This window comes from Dreissena polymorpha, chromosome 2, assembly GCF_020536995.1.
Source record: "Dreissena polymorpha isolate Duluth1 chromosome 2, UMN_Dpol_1.0, whole genome shotgun sequence".
NCBI lineage: Eukaryota > Metazoa > Mollusca > Bivalvia > Myida > Dreissenidae > Dreissena > Dreissena polymorpha.
The window spans coordinates 108,830,635-108,843,393 of record NC_068356.1 but is presented as its reverse complement, the minus strand read 5'-3'; the positions used below and the strand labels follow the sequence as shown (position 1 = coordinate 108,843,393).

The window sequence follows — 12,759 nt, the reverse complement described above, 5'->3', positions numbered from 1 at the left end:
TAATGTTATTGCATTTCAATAAACGTCAACAATAAAGCACATTTACCTCAAAAATATTATAAAACATTAAAAAAGGTATTGATATAGCTAGTGATAATATTGTATAGGTAAAGCATCTATCCAGTGCGCTTTCGGTAATTACATTGCGCTTTCAATACTATGTATTACCGAAAAATCTAGAAACACCATGTTATTTGTATCGATTGAAAATGTTTTCTTTCGTTTAATGTTTTTTAAAGGGGCTTGCTCATAGACTTTTGTAAATGTCATTAAACATGTAAAATTAACTAATTATAATAGCGAGAAAAAATGTTGATCGCCTTCCCCAGGATTAGAGTACATGGCCAATATGCATATGCGCCACAACTGCGCCTCGCTTAGCTTTTAATATCTGTATCACGGCCGTTAATCACGCGCGCCACCTCTCTTTTTGAGATGCATTAATAAATGAGCCAATGCAATTTCCGAGGTGGCGCTCAGGCCCGGATGTTTTGAAATTTAACGGATAATTTTACAGGGTGATTAGGTTTAATATGTCTTTCAACATATTTCGCAATATTTAAACAAATCGGGCAATGTAGTGCGATTCAGCGATTATAAATTCATCTAAAAATGTACAGAAACATACAATCACAACCCATTTGGAAAGGTGAGGACCTTTATAAGTTGTGGCATGGTAGATTTCGTAAAAGCTTAAGTTGTGGCATGGTAGAATTCGTAAAAGCAAATCAATTTCTTTTGCCTGTGTGACGAGCAAATTCCCTGCCAATTAAATCGCTCATTACATAAAACGATTGCTTTGAACCTGTACAAGTTAATGCGTGCACAAAAACATCGGCTTCTAGTCGATCTAATAGATAAATTTGCATTTTTCAAAAAGAGATGGAGCCAATGCCACGGAGGTGGCGCGCAGATTAGGAGGTGGCGCCAATGCACAGTTATCGCTATTTTAATATTTTATGTTATGGTTTCTATTATGTTTACAGGACTTAAATTATTTTTTGTAAGTTGACTACTTCAGCACATTTGAGTCGCGTGCGTTTTTTATTAGAAAAAGTAGTTTTCTAATCATGTATTGGTGGATTTAAACGTTCGTCTTTGTAAGATAACAACATTTAACATGTTTTTTACAAAATGTTAACGGAAAAAGACCGGGCTATCTTCATTTGTTTCAAGTTGATAGTGGAAAAAACAACCTAAATGAGCCTAATTAAGATTCGTTGACCTTGGTAAAATAAGCATTTGGATTAACGGCCACAATTCATAGTTTCAAGAAGAAGTGTTATCTTATACTTATTTCATGAATTATCATACTGTATACAAATATTGATGTCGATGAATTATTATGATAATGTTGAACATTAAGTTATTGGTTTTATTGAATACTACAACTTTTTGGTATACATCGTGCAATATGTTTTATTCATGTTGGTGACTTCTAAATTGAGTTGATCACTTATATATTTAAAAAAACTACATCTTATTTATTATAGATTGTTTTAATGTTCTGTAAAGATTTGGGCCTTCGTATGTACGTTGAAAAATAAATTTAATATAACAAATAACATTATTAATCAAATCTACGTCATGTGATAATGTTATTGCGATTCCACTATTAATTGATACATCCTGCAGTGGCGCCACCGCCCATCATTAGCGCCACCCCTAAGCATTGGCTCCATCTCTTTTGGAAAAAAGAAAAATTATCTACTACGTCGTCAAGAAGCCAATATTTTTGTGCATGCAGCATCTAATGTATGTTGTACGCAATCGTTTGATGCCGTAAGCGATTTAATTGGGTGGACATTTTCTCGTCACACATGAAAAACTCATCGAAATGCTTTTTAAAACTCCACCATGCCACAATTTATAAAGGTTCTCACGTTTTTAAATGGGTTGAGAATGTACGTGTCTGTACATGTTTGGACGAATCCATCTTCGCTGAATCGCACTACATTGCCCGATTTTAAAAATAATGCGAATTATGTTGAAAAAACGTATACAACCTAATCACCCTGTAAAGTTGTCATTGAAATTTCAAAACATCCGGGCCTGAGCGCCACCTCGGAAATTGCATTGGCTCATTTATTAATGCATCGCAAAAAAGAGGTGGCGCGCGTGATTAACGGCCGTGTGTATGCTACACCTATTTTCAAATTATCGATGAAAAGCGTTGCAAACGCATTGTTATTTAAATGATCTCGAATGATGATTAAGCGATATTTTTTTTAAAATGTTTTTGTCTTTCGCTAGTTTCAACATAAAGTATAAATTATTTTTCGGCTCCATGAAAATTATTTTGAAAATCGTCGTTTTACCAAACGGTGTGTATCCAAGGCCAGTGACAGAGAGGTGAGTTTCGCATATTGTAAGAAATTTGGTGTGTAAACAAGGCATAGACAAATGGGCTTTTGGGTATTCGATTGTAGGAACTGTGCCCAAAGCCGCGCAGATCTATATGGCGTACCATTTGTGTCGAAAGTCAACAAGACCTACTAGGTAAAAAGAGAAATGTACTTCGACGTGCAATATGTACGTCGAAGTACATTTTTTGTACAAAATTGTACTTCGATGTACAGTTTTTACCGATCCTTGAGTGTTTACCAATCAGAAGACGCCTTACAGCTGTTGCTTTTAGAGATATTTGACATTGAACATTATTATTATATTATTATTTAAAGGGGCCTTTTCACAGATTTTGGCATTTTTTAACTTATTCATTAAATGCTTTATATCGATAAATGTAAACATTGGATCGTAAAAGCTCCAGTAAAAAATCAAGAATAAAATTTAAAAAAGGAAAAGAACATTGCCCGGACCAGGTTTCGAACCGGTGACCCCTGCAGTCCTGCCAGAGTCCTGAAGTAAAAACGCTTTAGCCTACTGAGCTATTCCGCCGTTTACAAATTCATAATGTATTTTTTACGTTATATAAGCAATCTTCGTAGTTTCAAAAAATTTAACGACAAAAACAGAACTCTCCAAATTATTCAATCGTTTCGCGTTGCAACGCTTTATAATTTTTAGCTTTTAAAATCGTCAAAAGATGCATATATAATATTTTATGCACACATAAAAGATTTTATGTCATTGTACGATTTCTTAATTGTTGAACATTATATTGGTTCAAGCCTTATATTTAATTACTTGTGTATAACCTCAGTGTGGGGTCACATGGGCTCTTTTGACCAATCAAATTCAGTGTGGCCCCCTTGGATCCTTCTAGACTAACGTGGTATCCAATATGGTCGAAATTAACAATTACGCTCTTAAGCGATACTTCCAAGGATTAATTTTAATATGATATGATGCCGTTTCATTCCGTTTATGTGAAGGATTATCTCTCGTTGTACGAAGACGTACACCAATGGTGTTATCCCGTGTGATACTAGAAGTTTAAAGGGCAGTTGAACGAGTAAACATGCTTATCAGTGCCGTGTGAAGAAAACTTTGTGACGTATATGCAGTCTTCCGTGAAAGGTTTACAAGATGGCGGCGCCCACAGCGTAATGAGCGCATTTCGCCAGTCACTTTTTTATGCTGGTCAGCTACACAGTTGTCGCTGCCCTGTATCAGTCATACTGATTCAGTTCAGATAAGTATTCTAATTTCTTGTTAACATTTGTGCCTGTCTAAGTTCTGGCTGTTTAAAATATAATTTTACTGCCTTTTTAAGAATGATGATGAATTCGGGTCAGCTCTATATATCTTGTATATTTATTATTGTCTTATTTAATTTTAAGTTCAGCCTGGGCTTATACTTTATGTATATTTACGACACATTTGTATTATCAGTTAAGCTGGGTTTCCTACTGTCACATTAACAGATGCCATCACGTTTTTATGAAATAAACAATAAAACACCCTTTCATTTTAGTCTATATTACCATACCTCATTTATATGGTCAACGTGTGTATTTTAGAATTCTTGTGATGTGTTTTGTTGTGCTATTATTGTTAATGTTTTCTTTATGGCAATTATTTGGTTGTAATATTTTCATTAACATATCCTTGTTAAATACGTAACTACTAAAAACTATAAGTATTTTTAATATTCTTAAAAGCTTCATATTCATATATATATCTTATTTGTATGTTTTGTGGTGTGTCTTATAGTCACACTGTAATTTTAACCTTCAAGTTTTGTCTTGTAGTCACATCTGGTCAGTCTATTTGTGACTTGTAGTCACAATAGTTCACATAAGGTTATACCCAAGGAGCGTCCGTAAAGGTGACCGGTAGCTGCGGAATCCCACAGCCCGAGCCAGAGAACAGAAATATCCTTTCACGTATCCTTCAGTTAATGAAAAACCGCGTCTTTATGATGCCAAAAACTTGCTGAAGTTTCTTTCTACATTTTTATTTATCAAACTATTTTCCATTATTATACTTTCATTAATGCTTCATAAGTATAATATCTATCAATCTTATTTTTTATATCAATTTTATGTACAGGTATATGTTTTGTAAACACGTTTTGTTTTATATACTTATATACAAAGGTGTTTCATCAAATTAGCAAGTTTCAGGTTTCAAGTATTTGTGTACGTATAACATTTGTGCTCATTATAAGCAAGACATATGTATTTGTATCTATCTCTAAAACCCACTCAAGTGTTATTGTCACTAAAAGCCATGCTTCCTATTTAATATACTGTCATTTACCAGTATGTGTCTTTATGTACTTAAGTCATGAACAATGTGAATCATATTCACAATCTTGAACTCATGGGTTATATACGCTATGAATTATAAAAAAGCAGCTCTTCTTAACATTTGATTATGTTTTCGACTCACAGTATATTTTACAATAGGATTTTGGACACAATTATTTATAATCTCTTTCGCAATATTAATGTAATTTTTGTAATCTGTCATTATATTTTCAAGATTATACCAAGTTTAAATGATTTTAATCATCTGTTCTGTATGCTGCTGGTTTTATAATATAAGCACGCTGTTAGTTATCATTTCAGGCCATGCCTACCTCTCAACACCGCAATACAAAGGACCTGTCCGCTGGCTGGCCCTTCCTGTACAAGTACTACAAAGGGGCGAAAAGGCACGTTTCCAGCCCTTCCTTTGAACACTACATTAAACCTGCCTACCTCTCAACACCCCTATACAGAGGACCTGTCCACTGACTGGCACTTCCTGTACAAGTACTACAATGGGACGATAAGGCACGTTTCCAGCCCTTCTTATTGAACACTACATTAAACCACGAAGGACCGGAACGAACAATTACGGCTAGAAACAGGAAGACTTCACTCTTCAGAACATTGTGTTTTATCTAGTGATCTTCAGTTTTTTAGTTCTCATTTCATACTTATACATTTTTAATGTTATGTCCGATTATAGTTATCAGCTCAGGCTGATACTAATGGTTTAGTTCTCTCTGAAGTAAGTATGTTTATGCCTGATTTAAGTTTTTCAGTTTAGACTGATATTGAGGTTATAGTTCTCTACGAAGGAACTATTTTTACGCAGGCCTTGATTATATTTTTCAATATTCGGCCTGATTTTGCTTATTCCGTTCAGGCTTATATTGTGTTATAGTTCTCTACGCAGAAACTATGTTTATGCAGGCCTTGCTTATTCATTGTTCAATATTTGGCCTGATTTTGCTTATACCATTCAGGCTGATATTGTTATTATAGTTCTCTACGCAGAACTATGTTTATGCAGGCCTTGCTTATTTATTTTTCAATATTTGGCCTGATTTTGCTTATACCGTTCAGGCTGATATTGTTATATTAGTTCTCTACGCAGAACAATATTATAGTTCTCTACGCAGAACTATGTTTATGCAGGCCTTGCTTTTATATTTTCCATTATTCAGCCTGATTTTAGTTATACCGTTCAGGCTGATATGGATGTTATAGTTCTCTACGCAGAACTATGTTTATGCAGGCTTTGCTTATTATTATTTTCCAATATTCAGCCTGATTTTAGTTGGACCGTTCAGGCCGATATTGATATTTTAGTTCTCTACGCAGAACTATGTTTATGCAGGCCTTGCTTATTATTATTTTCCAATATTCAGCCTGATTTTAGTTGGACCGTTCAGGCCGATATTGATATTTTAGTTCTCTACGAAGGAACTATGTTTATGCAGGCTTTGCTTATTATATTTTACAATATACAGCCTGATTTTAGTTGGACCGTTCAGGCCGATATTGAGATTTTAGTTCTCTACGAAGGAACTATATTTATTCAGGCTGTGCATATATTTTTCTATATTCAAACTGATTTTCAGTATTCCATTCAGGCTGACATTGATGTTATGGTTCTCTACGAAGGAACTATGTTTTATGCATTCCTTGCTTATATTTTTCAGTATTCTTCCTGATTTTAGTTATTCCGTTCAGGACGATATTGAGGATGTAGTTCTCTACGAAGGAACTGAATTTATGCATGATTTTAGTTATTCAGTTCAGTCCATGCTTGTATTTTTCAATATTCTGCAGGATTTTAGTTATTCAGTTTAGGCTGATATTGATACTATAGTTCTCTACAAAGGAGCTATTTTTCCTAAGTTGGGTACCAGATCAGGTCATGCTTGTACTTCTTACATGTTCCGTCTGATTCAGAAATCTGGACATGCCATGCATATATTTATCTTTTAATTTCTGCCCAGTCAGGCATCGTTGGGGTTTACTCTACCCCTCTAACTAAACTTATTTCTATTTTTATGACCAACGTTTTAAACTTATTTTCCCCGTTTTTCTGATTGGTATGTGCCAATTTTACCGTATATGCCAATCTTTACGGGTAGTTATTCTAACAGTTCTAGTGTCAACACATCTTTCCCATTGGTACTTGTTAAAATACCAATTCATTTGATTAATATCCTGATGATACTCCTGGGGTTCATAAACCTGTGTGTTGGCGTACTATACGAATAAAATTGCCTTCTGCCCGATAATCTTCATCTCCCAAAAGATGCTTCTGGGTCTAAGATTTTGAAGCTACTGTTGGGCATATTAGTATTTCATATCTCTGAGTTAAAGGGAATGTCGCCCCACAGGGATCTGCCACATCCCTATGTAAATAAACATGCTCCACTAAGTCACACCAAATAAGAGCAATACGTTTCCTAGGTTTTGTCCTCGAAAACCATTACATATATATTTTCCATCATAATCCATTACCCTTTTTACTTTGCTTACTCATAAGCGATAATCGTTAGCCCAGTTCTTTCACGTTTTAAATCAGGGGCTTGTTACCCGAGCTGTTCCATATGGTTATTCCCACAGATATTCCTCTGGATTATTGGTTTTTGTTGTATATGTCACTTTAACTGTCTGCCAGTTTACATCTGCAGCCCAATTGTTTATTACTTTTTGATTGGTCGCTCTTTTTCAAGTACATTTCGAATCTTACTTTTGTCAAGGTTTTTCATATTATGTATATGTTTACTGACAGTTTATTGTTCCAATGGTCTTTCACTCATTTACTGGTACCTGTACTTCAGGCCAATGCTGGTTGTCTTTCGGTTCCAAACCATAGCTCCATAGTTGTACTACACTATAAAGAAGTGAAACTCCAGCTGCTGGAGCAGTATTGAATTTTCATTAAAAACAATTAGTTGGTCCTTTATTTACATTATTGCTTTCCCTGTTTATGTGTTACAATTATTAATTTGCTTTTGTTGTGTTGCTTGACTGTTTATGTTTAACCAACAGTTTAACCCCACAGGTAACCTATTACCAAGGTCTGTTATTAAGGCAATGTTTGCCCTTTTTTTTTGATAGTTTAAGACTGCAGTTCCATTGTTTTACTTTATGATTGCTTACTCCTGTATGGGTACATATTTTTACTTTTGTTGTTCTGCTGTACTATCTATGTTTACCTGATAGGTAAAGGGCGCAGATTGTATTTAAAATTTTACCAATACCCTTTATTAAGGCCAATATGTGTTCATTACTTTTCATATGTTGTCTGATGGTTAAAGGCAGCACCTACATTGTTTTACACTGGGTTCATGATACTACTTAACCACTGCATTTTAATATTTTGCTTGGTCAGGTTCTTGTACATTTAAGGTTAACCTTCTAGTTTAAAGCTGCACATTCATTTTCACCTCTTAACAGGTACCTGTACTTAGTCTGCATTCCAAAATCTGTTGTATACATCTGTTTGGTCATCTTGTTGGTTTAAGGCCGCAGCTCCATTGTATAACATATTATTGTTTACTTTCTTATCGATACAGGTAATTTTTCACCTATAACAAAGGCCTGTAATTAGGGCCATATCTGTTGTATATATCTCCTATGCATGATGGTTTAGGGCCACAGATCCATTTTTTTACTATATTATTGCTTACTTTGTACCGGTACATCTTTTTTATACTTATTTTCGTTGCTTTGCTTTACAATTTATGTTTACCTGACAGTTTAAGGCTGCAGGTACTTTTTCATCTATTAATAAGGCTGCTGTTTAAGGCAAGTATCTGTTGCCTATATCTCCTATGTTGTCTGGCGGTTTAGTGCTCGGATCGGGGATTATACTATATTATTGATTGCCTACTCTTTTACCGGTAAATTGTCTTATTTTATCGTGTGTAGCTTTGCTGTACAATTTATGTTTACCTGACAGTTTTAGGCTGCAAGCAAACGTTTCACATTTTAACAAGGCTGTTTATTAAAGCCATTATTTGTTGGATATATCTCCTATGTTGTATGACAGTTTAAGGCCGCAGATACATGTTTGTTTGTTTTTCTTCATGATTGTTACTCCTTTAAGTGTGCATCTTCTTACTTTACTTTTGTTGTTTTGCTGTAAAAGTTATGTTTCCCTGACAGTTAAAGGCTGCAGGTAGTCTTTCATCATTTTTACTAGCGCTTATACTTTATACAAATATCGGTTGTTTTATGTCTGACCGGTTAAGGTCGCAGCTCCCATTATTTACATATAGGTCTAAGTCACTCTTGTTGACAATTAGGTTAAGCAGTTCTTATTAACACTGATTTTTTCTGGCAGTATTTTTCTTATGGAGCATACACATATAATTAAGTTATGCTTATTCTAGTGATCGTTGAACACCAATCCTATTGTTGTCACTTAATTTACTTCACTATGTTCTATAATTTGTTATTAATTAGCAGATGGATGATTTTAGCCTAGGGGCTATTTACAAATCAAAGCTTATAATGATTATTTGTCCTTAATTTTGACATTACCTGACCTTAATCGTAAGGCTACGTTTATATTCATTCAGGGGCAACTACCCCCTTTTCGAATTGCGGTCCTCTCCCGTACTTCATGGGCGGCGGGGTTCCCGTTCCGGTCCCCTTTGTGGCGTGTTTATACCACCCATTATGCCTTTCTGGAAAGAATCTGTTCTATTTTTATCTTTTTTATGGCATTTTATAATAAATGCCCGTTTTCAATCAACAATATTGTGTTTGTTCTTTCCTTCAAGTCATACGAGTCCGTCCGGTCTATGACCTTTTTATTACCACCGAGGACAATACATAAATAATATTTTATGCACACATAAAAGATTTTATGTCATTGTACGATTTCTTAATTGTTGAACATTATATTGGTTCAAGCCTTATATTTAATTACTTGTGTATAACCTCAGTGTGGGGTCACATGGGCTCTTTTGACCAATCAAATTCAGTGTGGCCCCCTTGGATCCTTCTAGACTAACGTGGTATCCAATATGGTCGAAATTAACAACCCACCTCCACCCCTTCTCCGCCATAAGTTTGACTCCCTTACTATGTATGTTTTTACCTGTGTGTAAAACACATTTGTTTCTTATTTTACTGTTATACGCATCAATATTTTTCTTTTATACTTATTTTGGGCGTGTTTTTCCGCCGTCATCACATTCAAATTCATGTTTTTGTATGTGTTTATACGTGTGTGGCGTGTTTATACCACCCATTATGCCTTTCTGGAAAGAATCTGTTCTATTTTTATCTTTTTTATGGCATTTTATAATAAATGCCCGTTTTCAATCAACAATATTGTGTTTGTTCTTTCCTTCAAGTCATACGAGTCCGTCCGGTCTATGACCTTTTTATTACCACCGAGGACAATACATAAAATGGCTATATTAGACCATGGTAAATGTTCAGTATTACTGTTTCCTCACAAATATCATAACTATAACGAAAAGTTGCGAATCTGAAACAACTTTTTTCAATTTTGTCAATTTACCAAAGCGTGAAAAGATCCCTTTAAACCAAATTATGCGACTATCGACTGCTAACTCATAGATATTGTGCGTATTTATTGAGCATTATTATTATAATTATTTATACCAAATTATGCGACTATCGACCGCTAACTCATAGATATTGTGCGTATTTATTGACCTGGCGTGGCGGAATTAACCTGTGACTTATGCGAATAATGGTTATCACAAAATTCGACAAAAACAGGGAGGTTATTATAATTTTTAGTTGGTCGCGTTAGCGGCCAGCTAAATTTACAGAGCATATTTTGCAAATCAGTATGTGCTTAGAAGCCTTAAGTACGGCAAGAACCGCAACTCACTCTGCTAGGGACGATTACCGCTGCCTGTCTGCAGCAGACGACAAATGAGCAGTGAGTGTATATACCCTCTAGCAGTGAGTGTATATACCAGCTTGTAAGACGACATTGGCCTGTCTAGTGTTTATGATTGAAATCTGTAGATATTGGCTGCTTTCAGGGAAAACGGGGCTTAATGCACGTCACATAAGATTAGCCTGTGCACACTGATAAGCCTGTGCAATGCGCACAAGCTAATCAATGATGACAACAGCGAACAACTTCAGTGCCTTCAGCGCTTTGATTTAATCCCGTAATCGTTTGGTAACTGTTTGGTTACCGTTGGGAGTTTCCTACACAATAATGCGCTGGACCGTGATACTCCGCCCGCATGGTCAATAAATACTCACAAGTTGCTTGATAAATTTAATTTAAAAAAAGGTAACCTTGAATCTTCTTCGAATTGGTGTATAGACGGGGTCTAATCTATTTCAATGCATTAAATACTTGAAACTTCTTTTTTCAATTTTGATATTTTTATTCATTTTGTCCTAAATTAATTTTTTTTTTTAAACATTTATTATGAATAAAGGCAGGAAAAGAGGCTCAAGAGACGAGTGTTTTAATTGGCTGTTCAGAAAAATTTTACGTCGAAGCTAGTACAAACAGGTTTAGGTCGAGAAAGGCCGAAAACCAAAAAGGCCGCATACCAAAAAGGCCGAGTACCAAAAAGGCCTTACCAAAAAGGCATCAAAGCGTACCAAAAAGGCCAAAAAATGAACCAAAAAGGCCTTAAAGCAATTATTGTTATTTTAGGTTTTAAATTGTGTTTACAAAGAAATAAACATAAATCAAAATGGAATAAGTCATAAAACAGGTATAAAGTGTGTTTTTTTTAATTGTTGTTTCTGTGTAGATATACAAATTGACAAAATACAACATTATTACATAATAATATTGTTAAATATGTAAATTCTATTTTTTATTAAATCAAAATGGAGTACGAAATAAAACATGTATGAAGTTTTTTATTTTCTTTATTACAAAATATACATAAAGAAAAATTAATTTCAATTACATAATAATATTGTTTAACATGTGAATTCTATTTTCTATTTTATCAAAATGGAGTACGGCATAAAACATATATGAACTTTTTTTATTTCCTTTATTACAAAAAATACACATCTGTACAAGAAAAAAATACAGATAATATACAGTCAACGTGACAAAATGCAACATAATTTAAACTACATAATAAAATATACATGTACATTACTCCATCACAACACCGTACACTTTCGCCTCATACTTGTCCCAGAGGGACACCAAGGACTTCTGGACCTTTGCAGATCGCGTTGTGGTGATCCGGTGGATGTCGCTGCCTTCAACAAGCATCCGCACCATTTCCGATTCTTGTCTAAGATGAAGAACCATTTGGTAAAAACCGACACCACTACCGGCTTTTGATTTCAGGCGGTTGTTGTATCCTGGAAAAATAATATGAAATATCAAAACAAATGTGTATGCATATTAACAAAAACAATTATTATTTAATTAAATTGTATACACATGTATATAATTATAAATGTACAATGGAAATTGGTCATATATTTTTTGTTTTTATTCACCTTCAAGGTCGTTGTTTGTCCTGAAAACACATTTGAGTTAGACCATATCTTGATTTTGTATAAATAAGAAATACAAAAATCACTAACACGATTTCGATTATTGTCACATAAATTAGAGATCGAAAGAGGTCGCTATAATAAACTACGCGAAAATAGAAAATGTAAGTTTTGAAACGGACACGATATAAAAAACGAGTATCACTTTTTACTTGTTTATCCTCTATATAGAGATATTAGAAAGGAGCATTTAAAACCACATTTTCAAAGGTGGCCAACGTTAAATAAATTTGACATTCTAATGCAGTCGGCAACTAAAAAAGACATAAACCTTGATAAATATATTTTTAATGCTAATGAAATGCGTAATAATATAGACAATCAGTTATAATTTTTAATAATATCACACAGGAATAAACCATTATATTTATTTTAGTTTAAGTTTTCCGAATTTAATGTAGCTTTTTTTATATCGTTAAAAGTTAAGAAACTATTTTAAAATGCGCAGGTAATTATCAATAGGTGTCAATAAGTGTCATTTTACACCATACATACGTCGAAGTACAAATTGTACTTCGGGGTGCAAATATATCCTTCGTAGTGTATTTCATATTTGTACTTCGAAGTACAATTTTCGTAC

The 12,759-nt window shown here is 34.3% G+C and overlaps 1 long non-coding RNA gene across 1 annotated transcript; it reads left to right on the top strand.

The window, feature by feature from the left end:
* The first annotated feature begins 3,512 nt into the window (after positions 1-3,512).
* LOC127868459 (uncharacterized) lies at positions 3,513-9,981 on the top strand. The gene is made up of 2 exons (XR_008044137.1): positions 3,513-4,299; positions 4,977-9,981. It is a non-coding gene; the product is annotated as an uncharacterized LOC127868459 (long non-coding RNA).
* Positions 9,982-12,759: the final 2,778 nt, after the last annotated feature.